This window comes from Capsicum annuum, chromosome 5 (assembly GCF_002878395.1).
Source record: "Capsicum annuum cultivar UCD-10X-F1 chromosome 5, UCD10Xv1.1, whole genome shotgun sequence".
In the NCBI taxonomy this organism is placed as follows: domain Eukaryota; kingdom Viridiplantae; phylum Streptophyta; class Magnoliopsida; order Solanales; family Solanaceae; genus Capsicum; species Capsicum annuum.
Window position 1 is genome coordinate 58,782,749 of NC_061115.1, and position 10,410 is coordinate 58,793,158.

The window sequence follows — 10,410 nt, forward strand, 5'->3', positions numbered from 1 at the left end:
CATTTAGTTCTGAAAGTTGTGCTTGTATTCTGTCTGTAAATCATACTATCTAAGTATAGAAAGAGCTCACTTCTACAATCTGAAATCTAAAAGCTAAAGTTTGTAACTGTTATCTTTCTGTAAAGCATAATCTGAGTAAACTGTGAGCCTTTACACTTAGTTTTCTGAAAATCTTTACTATTAAACTGTAGGGAAAACACTTTATATTAAGGGAGGTTCCCTTAACCGGCATAAACTGTGTGAGCTACATAGAGTCTAACGTCTCATCCTCCTAAGAAAGAAACCTCATGTTGGGCAGGTGTCACATTCTTGCCATGGAGTATAACCTTCTTTCCATGTGATCGATCACAGGCTAAATCTATCATCTATATAGAAATAGGAATAATCTCATAATCTGTACCTACATTGTCTATGTAGTTCAATGGAAAATAGGACATGTTAATCCCATACTTTCCGTTCGATGGTAAATACTACTCCCCTTTTTATTTGCTACGGTCATTCTGTTAGAAATCCACTTTAAAACTAGCATAAGGGTTTATCTAAAACCAATTATGCATTCATCTGATAAAATCTATAAATAAAGTTGATCTAAAATCTGTAGTCCGTAATAATCTAAAAAGTGGATTCCATAGCTAATCCGATGATCAAAAGATCAAAGCTTTACTGAAAATTTATAACTAATCTGATAATAGGATGCTTAAAGCATTATTTTTCTTGAAATAATAATATTCAATCTTGGGGTAATAACCCATGCTTCAATCTCATGTCAAAACATCATAAAAATCATGCTTGATATTAAAAACAATGATAATTCATCTCAAAATCTATAAACTACTACAATAGGCATGAAAATATAAAAATAGACTTGCAATTCAACTTCTAAAATACTTGAAATCTCAGAATCTTGCAAAGAGCAATAATGGGTATGAACCCTAATTCAAATCTCATGAATAATCATTCTCTATCATTGTATTATTTTGTTGCAATTTATAGATGGTAGATGAATATCGTTTGACTCTTAAAAATATTTTTGGTAATGATTAGGTTTAATAAATAAATTCTCCATTTTTACATACTCAAAAGATATTAAATTTAATTGTTATATTCATCTTTATTATTTAAATAAATATCTTATTTAATGTAATGTTTGAACTCATTAAAGTGAGTTACACGTGCAACGCATCCCGTGCATATTCTACATTATAGCCTGCAACTGATTCAGCCTCCACTTCTGGGAGATCAAACGGAGCTCGATTAGTTTCTGCTAGATGAGATATAAAGAACCCCGTACACCTAAACTAGTTATTATATAATTGGCTACGCCTTTTACAAATATAGTTACACTTTTAAAATGTGCTATTTTTAATATTTTAAAGTAACAATTTACAAGTGTTGCCTTATAACTTTTTAAAAAATTACAACAAAAAATAATATTTCCTTCAATATTTTTAACACTAAAATATTATATTTCCCCGAATATATTTTATTTTCTCCGATTTCTAATTATCCAAAGAAAATAAATCTTAACCACAAACACTTATTCTAAAAAAATAATTTTCTCAGCTAATAATTAGCATAAACACACGCTATCAAATAAAACACATATTTTTGGGCAAATTTATCTAGGGGTTGCTGTACACAGTCTCATGTTATGGTTATCCGATTGTTGTTTTGAAGAGAAATAGTTGCAAGAAAGCTCCCATTGCTATAGTCTCAATTTCCATTGTCATCCGATTCAAGAACATTTCGATTGCTACCTTCTCAATTGAGGAGAAACTAATAAATAATTTTATATTTAAAGGTAAATTCTTACTCAATCAAAAGAGTCTTCACAACTATTAGTATTGGAGGTGATGATTTTTTAATACATAAAATATTTTTTTTATTGTATGCTGAATTTTTCCATCTTGGATATGTTTTGTTTTGTGTTAATTTCATTCTTGTAAGTGTAAATATCTAATCTTTATTGCATTTAGTTTTGTTTTTATGTTGATTTTTCCTTTTTGGGGTTGTTCTATTTTCTGTTAAATTTCAATTACTCCTAGCTGGTAGTTTGAGCATATTTCGTTGATGACTTTAGCTTAATTTCAAGAACCCCCTTTTTTGTTGTTTGGAACTGAAAATAGATGTCTCCTTTTCACATAATTTTTAGGTTGATTGAAGTTGTGTATCTTGAGTTCTTACTTTTGAGGGGTGTGTGTGTATGTGTAGTTTTTCTTATGTTTTAGGGGCAATGCTTTAAATTTTAGGAATTAGACTTCCTGACCTTTTGAAGGTACTCGAAAAGGAATAGTTCAAAATGGTTGAATTGACTGAAATGAATTTCTAGATTGGAAAATTTATCGACATTAAGTTGATAAAAAGAACCAAATTCTTGTTTAATTTTATTGTGGGGGTGGTTGTTGTTTGTTTTGTGTGGTGTGAGTTGAGCTTAAATGAAGCATTGCATATTTGTATAATCGATCCCAACTTGTATGAGACTGAGACGTAGTAATAGTAGGAATTGGAATTTTGTTTTTTTTTTTGGGATTGAGAAAGGTGAAATAGATGAAATAGAAGAAGAAATACCAAAGTATGTGACTAGGTTAGTTTGATATTTTGAATTTATTCTGATTATTTTAGAAGTAGAAAGTAATATTCAGACTTCATATGTTTTGTAGCTTTGCTTGTTCACAGTTTGGTAGTTAGTCATTTACCTTCTATTTGGTCCATCCCGACAGTATATGATTCATAATTCATTCTTTGTTGCTTGATTGACAACCTATAGCTTTCCCTAATTGGGATTCATACAAGTCTTGTAGTTTTGTCATCATCTAAATTGATTCAAAAAAAAAATTTCTTGAATGATTAGTACACTAACTAGTTCATATCTAGCATTATTGTTGATATAATGAATCAAACACTTTTGGACAAAATAATATGACTAGACAACTAAAGACATCAACAAACAGTAATGCCTTTGGTCCCCTAATTTGGCAAAGTTAACAGATGCCAGAATAAGTTTTTACAAAAAAATTCACTGCATTGGTGCTAGCTACACTTACCTAGTTCCTAGTTATTCTTTTTATTTGGGAATTGAACATAGGAAAGATATTTCACAATGCCCATGGACCTAATTTCAGTAAGTAAGCCATTAACTTATGATTACAATGTGTAAAAGCCATAGCTAATTTGTTACCTCAAATCAACTTGTGTAAAAAGATGTTAGATGAGAATGATTTTATAGGAGATTGCGAACACATATGTTGTGAATTTTATGACTTTAAATTATAAAAAAAATATAAAATTGAAATGCATACTTAGCATCCATAATACACGTAAAGAATTTGCTCAATATAAAAATTATTTTAACTTGTTATAACAAGTACACAAGCACTAATTTTTCCAAATAACTAGTTCCATTAAAGTTTGTTTTAATAGGGAAGGAGAGAGAAGGTCTAATATTACTTAGGCAGATTGAACGAGATTTACATTGTCATCCGTTGACATGCAATATTTTTCTATGAATAGCAAGTCAACAAATCAGTTTGATGACAAGGCAAGATTTAACAATAATCAATTTTCAAGTTACTCTACACTTACTTTAAACGTGTGCATAATTGTGTTATTTAGCTTTATATTTGCATCTATTATTTCCTTGAATTCTGGTAATTAATTAAATTTGTTGTACCCTTTATACTCTCTAACATTCTAGGACCTGTACTTTTACAGAATGAACTTCATCACCATAGTAGAAATTTGATCAAACATGAGACATGGCCATTATGTTTCGCTGCAAAATAAGCCACGTTATAAGAGTATTTTAGTTGGCTTTAAAACGACCAAATATTTGACATGACATTGCTTTTACTTTCTCATTTTTCTAGTTCATGAAATAACACAGTAGTTAATAACTTACCTTCAAGCATCATAAAATTAATGAAAGAATAAACTTTCCAATAAATTTTTTATTTCAGTTCTGATTTTCGGATGCTATATGCGTTATATATGCTGACTGTGGATGTTTGAACCAAATTAAAAAGAACACTATATATGATAAGAAGATATAAGAATATCGTGAGAGACTTCCTTTCGTTTCTAAAAAAGTAATGTTATGGGTTCTCTAGGACATTTGATTAACAAGGGGCATGTGTTTAGGAAAGTCATTAATTGGTTAATTCTATTTCTTGTTGGCCTCTGGCTCTAAGTCCTTTTTGGCCTCTGGATCTTAACTCCTTTTTGAATTTTGTTTCTTGATATAGCCTAAATTCTTCTTGAAATCCTTTTAGTACAAGTAATATACATCATAGGAATGTAGAATTTTCTTTGTCATCCCGAAGTAAAAGTGAATAAACAAGTTCCTTTATTTTGATGTTTTCTTCTCATAGTAAATGTTGTAATACAAAGTTATCCAGTATCAAAATAGATGTTTACATGCAATTCGTTTTGGATCAATTATGTCTCTAGAAAATTTCTTCCACTCCATATATTCATTCAGGAAAAAATGTAGGGTAAACATGCATACAAAAGATCTTGGTAGTCGAACTCCTTGCCCTTATTTTTCTTTATGTGTTCCAAAATTTTAGAATGGCTAAAAGATTTCTATTATATCTTATTAGGGTTTTTAATTAATTCCATGTCAATATTGGGATACTATTTTAGATTAGGTAGCAAATGGGTGGATTAAGTTGAATTTGGACGGTTCAAAATGTGTTGAGTTAATAAATGATGAGTTATTGACCCGCCTAATGTTCACACTTCTCAAATTCATATAGCCTATCCCAACTTATTTGGAATTGAAGAGTATCTATTGTTGTTGATCAGTTATCCTAAATCTATAAGTGAATCTACTCGAACTCCAATTTGTATCCATCTTGCTAGGTCAGTTTGATTTTTGGATTTATTCTGATTGTTATAGTAGTAGAAAAGTAATATCCGGACTCCATGTGTTTGGTAGCTTTTATTGTTCACAGTTTGGTAGTTAGTCATTTATCTTGGATATGGTCTATCTCGACCTTATGTGGTGTGTGGTTCATAATTCATTGTTGGCTTCTTGATTGACAACCTATAACTGGTCCCCAACTGGGATTCATACAAGTCCTGTAGTTTTGTCATCATCTAAATCAATTCAAACATTTTTTTCTTAAATGATTAGTACACTAACTAGTTCATATCTGGCATTATTGTTGATACACCGAATCAAACACTTTCGGGAAAAAAAAATGACCCAACAACTAATGACATCAACAAACAGTAATATCTTTGGTCCCCTAATTTGGCAAAGTTAACTAATGCCAGATTAAGTTCTTACTTAAAACATTCACTGATTTTGTGCTAGCTGCACTTACCTACTTACTAGTTGTTCTTTTGCTTTGGGCTTTGAACATTGGAGAGAAATTTCACAATGCCCATGGACCTAATTCCAGTAAGCATGCCATCAGCTTATGATAACAAACAAACAAAGCAAAGACAGTTGGATAGATCAAGCAACCAACAATTAATTATGAACCATACAGATCATAACACAGATCCTATTTACATTTATAGGATACTATTTACAAATAAAGTTATAAGATATACACTAGTTATAAGCTTATTAACTCTTCCACCACCCGGTAACTAGGAAGAATGGTTGGCTCCTCATCAGGACCAAGTGAATGACCATCTAAGGTCCCAAATCTCCTTACTATACTCCTTGTATTGCACCTGATGTAATTCTTTTTGAACCCATCATTATTGTTCCAAAGTTACATGTACCTTTCAACTTGACAGAGTAACAATTAGACATAAGTGACTGTGGATTTTATCTTGAAGACATAAGAATTAACTAGCTTAACAACCTGATTCACACAGAGATGATTAAGACCCACCATTTATCCCTTTTGCACATGATCATTAGCCAAAGTCCCTCATCTTTGTAGGTCTAGAAATGAACATTCTATATTTTGAGGCATTATGAGATATGGTAAAATATTCTCAGTCATTCTGTAGTTGAATGATTTATTATCAGCTTCTAAATTATCCAATAATAGAAAATAAAATAAATTACAGGACTATAGACTTTTACTAACCAACAAAATTGAACATAAAAAAAGAATGAAATTTAAAGTGCACCAGCTTCAAGCAATAGTAAGTGCAGTCTAACCTAGTATACAAATATATTTAGGAAGGAAAAATATTTCTGGCTGTATTGACTATCGTAAAGTAAAAGTTGTAGAAAAAAGTTTCTCTATCAATAGACGGCAGAAGAAGAGTAGATGGGATCCTGAACAAATCATAAGAACGTAAGGTTCAATACTTCGATGTGATTACAAACCTTCTCATATAGACCATTTTTTAAATTCTGCAATTCTTCATATGCCTCTTGGCGAATATCATCTGTAGCTTTAAACTGTGCTTGCAATTCTTTGTGCTTTCGACTCTCATCTTCAAATTACAACCAGCTATCGTAGAAAATGTTTTAGATTTTGAGACTTTGAGGTTTTCAAGCTCTTTCTTCAAGTCTTGCACACGTTTGGCTCCCAGGTTAAGGAAAATTAAAATAAAAAGAAAATCAAAACACAAAGTATCAAAATGTAACATGTTTGAATAACGGCTGCTGCCGAGCATTCAAAACCATTCTTGAATGACTAGGATATACAACTTTTGGGTTATTATGACCTTTAGGTATGGTGTAATATATCTGTTCTAGGGTGCATCTGATGACCAAACTTTTTGGTTTTATGAATATCAGCTGAGATGAGCAAGGATGACTGATGAAAGTAAAAAATGGAAAAGCTAGTTATACCCTCTTAATTTTCCTGTTCATTTTTGTTTTGATATTTTTGTTATTTTTTCTTTCTTTTGAGTATTATTTCATTCCGCAGTTATTAATATTTATCTTCTTTCATTATTTGCTTTCCACTGGATAAACTATTATTGACATAGTATCACTAGTTTGTTTTATGGGTTAATATATCTTTCGAACCTGTTTTATGGATTAATATTTTTACCTATAATTGATAATATTTTTCTTATTGTTTAATATCTAGGATAAAATTACTGATTTTATATTGTTTTCCTTATTACGTGATGCCCATAATGTAGACTTTAAATTTAGAGTACAATAGTTCATTAATTTTAATCTTCAATTTGGTGAATATCGTATGTGTTATCAGTTATTACAAATGAGTCATTTTTTGACATGTCTGAACATAAAATCTTGTAACATTATTGATGAGTAATAGACAGCTCATTTTGTATTGGTAAAAAGTGAGGCTAAGCTTGGCTATTAGTGCTTGAAAGTTGGTGTCTGTTAGTGGTGCAAGCTTCAATCTTCAGGTTACAATTTTTTGTTTCAAGTGAATTCCATTAGTATAACTTTGAATGCTTGATATGGTTTTGAATTTTCAATAATTCTTCATTTCAACTTTCTCAACAGTTAGATACATAATTTGATGATAGTATGTTCTTGTTCCTGTTATGAATTTTGATGTCTGGAAGATATGGGACAGCTTTCTCTTGTTTAAAATATGAGATATTTTTTTAAATTCATATCTCTCTAGTAACCTAAAGGTTGAAATTGGTTAGGATCCTAAATTGAGCGAGTTTCAAACTCTATCATGTTAACATATCTGGTGCAGTAATTTGAGATTCCCCACATTCACATTCGTCCTACTCTCATAATTTGTTACAAGTCTTTCCTATCAAAATAAATTTGTTGCAATTATGTTCTTTTATCCTGGCTGTCCTTTTATTCTGAGTCGGGGGTTTATTGAAAACAACCTCTCTACTTATTCGGAGGTAGTGGTATGGACTGCATGCATTTTACCCTCCCTAAACCATAATATGTGGGAATATACTAGGTTTGTTGTTGTTGTTGAATAACTGGTCTTATTGCATAAGTTCATGTCAATCCAATTGAGTACTCTTCCTGTAGATTTCATGCCAGTTGAAATCAAGGTGTCTATCACTTATTCGTAGTCTGGTCTCATTTTCGCTGACTGATTATCCTTATTTTTTATCCCCTATTATTAAGGGAGTTGAAATCTCCACATATATACGTGATGCGAGTAATGCACAAGCTATAAGAGGAAAAATTCTTTCAAATTCTTTCGGCCCAACTTATGCTTCGGTTCATGAAAAGGTATTTTATCTATTAAATTCACAAGAAACTTAAATCCTAAACTTTTAACTTGATTGAATGAGTTAAAGAATCTTTTTATTCACATACTTTCTCATTTTAGATTGAAAAATATTTGAATATTTGTTGAGCATAACTTTTTTTCTAATTGTTTGTTTATTTTGAATCTGTAGGAACAATGCGGGTGATCAAATTTGAATGGTGGCCACCACAACTTAACTTGATCTAGATTGAAGTGAATGATGATAAATTTTTGAAATATTCTGATATACGTTTAAATACATTTGATTTTGTGCCGAACTTAGTACAAATATTTAAAATGTCGTTTTCTAATTAGTATGGAAAATGCATATTTTTCTGAAGTTCATTGCAAATCTATGCATTTGAATTTATTTATTAGCTAATTGGTGTGTGAGATTATATATATGTATGTATATGTAATGTGATTAGTGATGTATACTTTTCAACAAAACTAATTATTTTTCAATGAGAAATTATGTACCAATATCTTATGCCTAATGCTGTTTTTGTAAAATGTGGCCTAAACTACTAAATTTTAGACAATATTGCTATACTTCAAAAGTATAGGTTTTTAATTAAATTATGGCATGTATCTAAAACATATGCTTACAATTTTCAAGTGTTGTCCTAGAGGATTTATAAAAGGCTACGATTTTGAAGGGTGGCTAGAAACAAAGAAAAAGCCATGCTTTTTAAGTATTGTTATAGAGGTGCTATACAAGGCTAAGCTTGTGAAGTGTGCCCAATAACAAAGAAAAGGCAACACTCGAAAGTGTAACTTTATAAAAGTGTTGCCAATGACAAGATGCAAAGTGTGGCTTTTTTATTATATTTTTATATGCAAAGTTTGGCCTTTATATATTAATGGCCACATTTTTTAAATGTAGTTGATATGACAATACTTGAAAAGAGTAGCCTAAGGTCAAAGGTTACGCTTTTTTAGGTCACCCCCAAAAAGTGTCGCCTAAAGTCCAAAAGTGTAGCCTTTGCTCAAAGGCCACACTTTCTGCTATTTTAGGCCACACTTTATAAGAGTGAAAATAGGACTAAAATGTTATAGTGTAATTAATATAAAGCTTCATGATCACGCTAAAAAATCATCAAAGGCATAATCGATCGTTGTATTATGAATATAATATGACTTCTCTTTGTGTTCGGAGTTGATTCCACAAAGAACTATTACAAAGTTCTTTGTTTGCGAATAATATTAATTTAATCAATTTATTAAGCTTTATTATTTTTGTTTTTCTATATGAACTAACAACAAGAAATTAAGCCGAGTATAATTTTCAAATAATCATGACTTTCTTTCAGGATTAAACAACCTAGGATGATGATTTCACTAATTATTGGAATAAACTCGAAACGTGACTGCTATAATCTCATCAATCTAACATCTATTAGTAATGAATCTGTTGAAATATCTCTCAAACTCTCACACACAACTGCCTCTGTAGCAGTTACTGAGCTTGATAAGAAAAGAGAAAAAAAGAGAAAATGAGCTAAGAAGAAATTTTTGTATATTATGTACAATGTGAGTTCATGCTTCCTATTTATAGACTCACATGACTAACATGTGATTATCTAAAAGCTTTCTAAAAACCTCCTAACAACTTAATCAAGTGGACAGCTTAGTAACCAACTTGACACACTTAACAAACTTAACAGACTCAACTAATCAAAAGTAATGTAATAGTGTTAACTAACTAAACAGTATCAACCAACTTAACTAACTAACATAACAAAAACTATAAATACTGAATATTAATCCTATAAGTTTCAACACCCCCTTAATCTACAGGGTGTAAAATGTTGAGCATCCCAAGCTTGCTTAAGAGATGTGAGTGTTGATCATGACTCAAGCCCTTTGTGAGGATGTCTGCAACTTGTTGATTTGTCTGCATATACATGGATTGAACCAACCCTTCTTTGATCTTATCTCTCATAAAGTGAAAGTCTACCTTAATATGTTTGGTCCTCCCATGGAATATGGGGTTAGTAGCTAGATGAATAGCCGATTTTCTATCACTAAAGATGACAATAGGTTTAGTGATAGGGACCCCTAATTTTGCAAACAGTCCATCCAACCATGTTATTTCTGACAAAGCTGAGGCCATGCTCCTATATTCTACCTAAGCTGAGCTTCTGGAGATAGTGTGCTATTTTGTAGACTTCTAGAATATTAATGAACCACCAAAGTGCACCAATAACCTGTGACAGATCTCCTAGTTTTTAGATATGCAACCCAATCTGAGTCACACCAACAAACTAACTCTGCAGTAGGTTGT

At 31.0% G+C, this 10,410-nt stretch overlaps 1 long non-coding RNA gene across 1 annotated transcript; it reads left to right on the forward strand.

Moving 5' to 3' along the window:
- The first annotated feature begins 1,590 nt into the window (after positions 1 to 1,590).
- Positions 1,591 to 8,463, forward strand: LOC107870712. Its single transcript, XR_001674290.2, has 3 exons — positions 1,591 to 1,801; positions 7,997 to 8,104; positions 8,275 to 8,463. It is a non-coding gene; the product is annotated as an uncharacterized LOC107870712 (long non-coding RNA).
- The last annotated feature ends 1,947 nt before the right edge of the window (positions 8,464 to 10,410 follow it).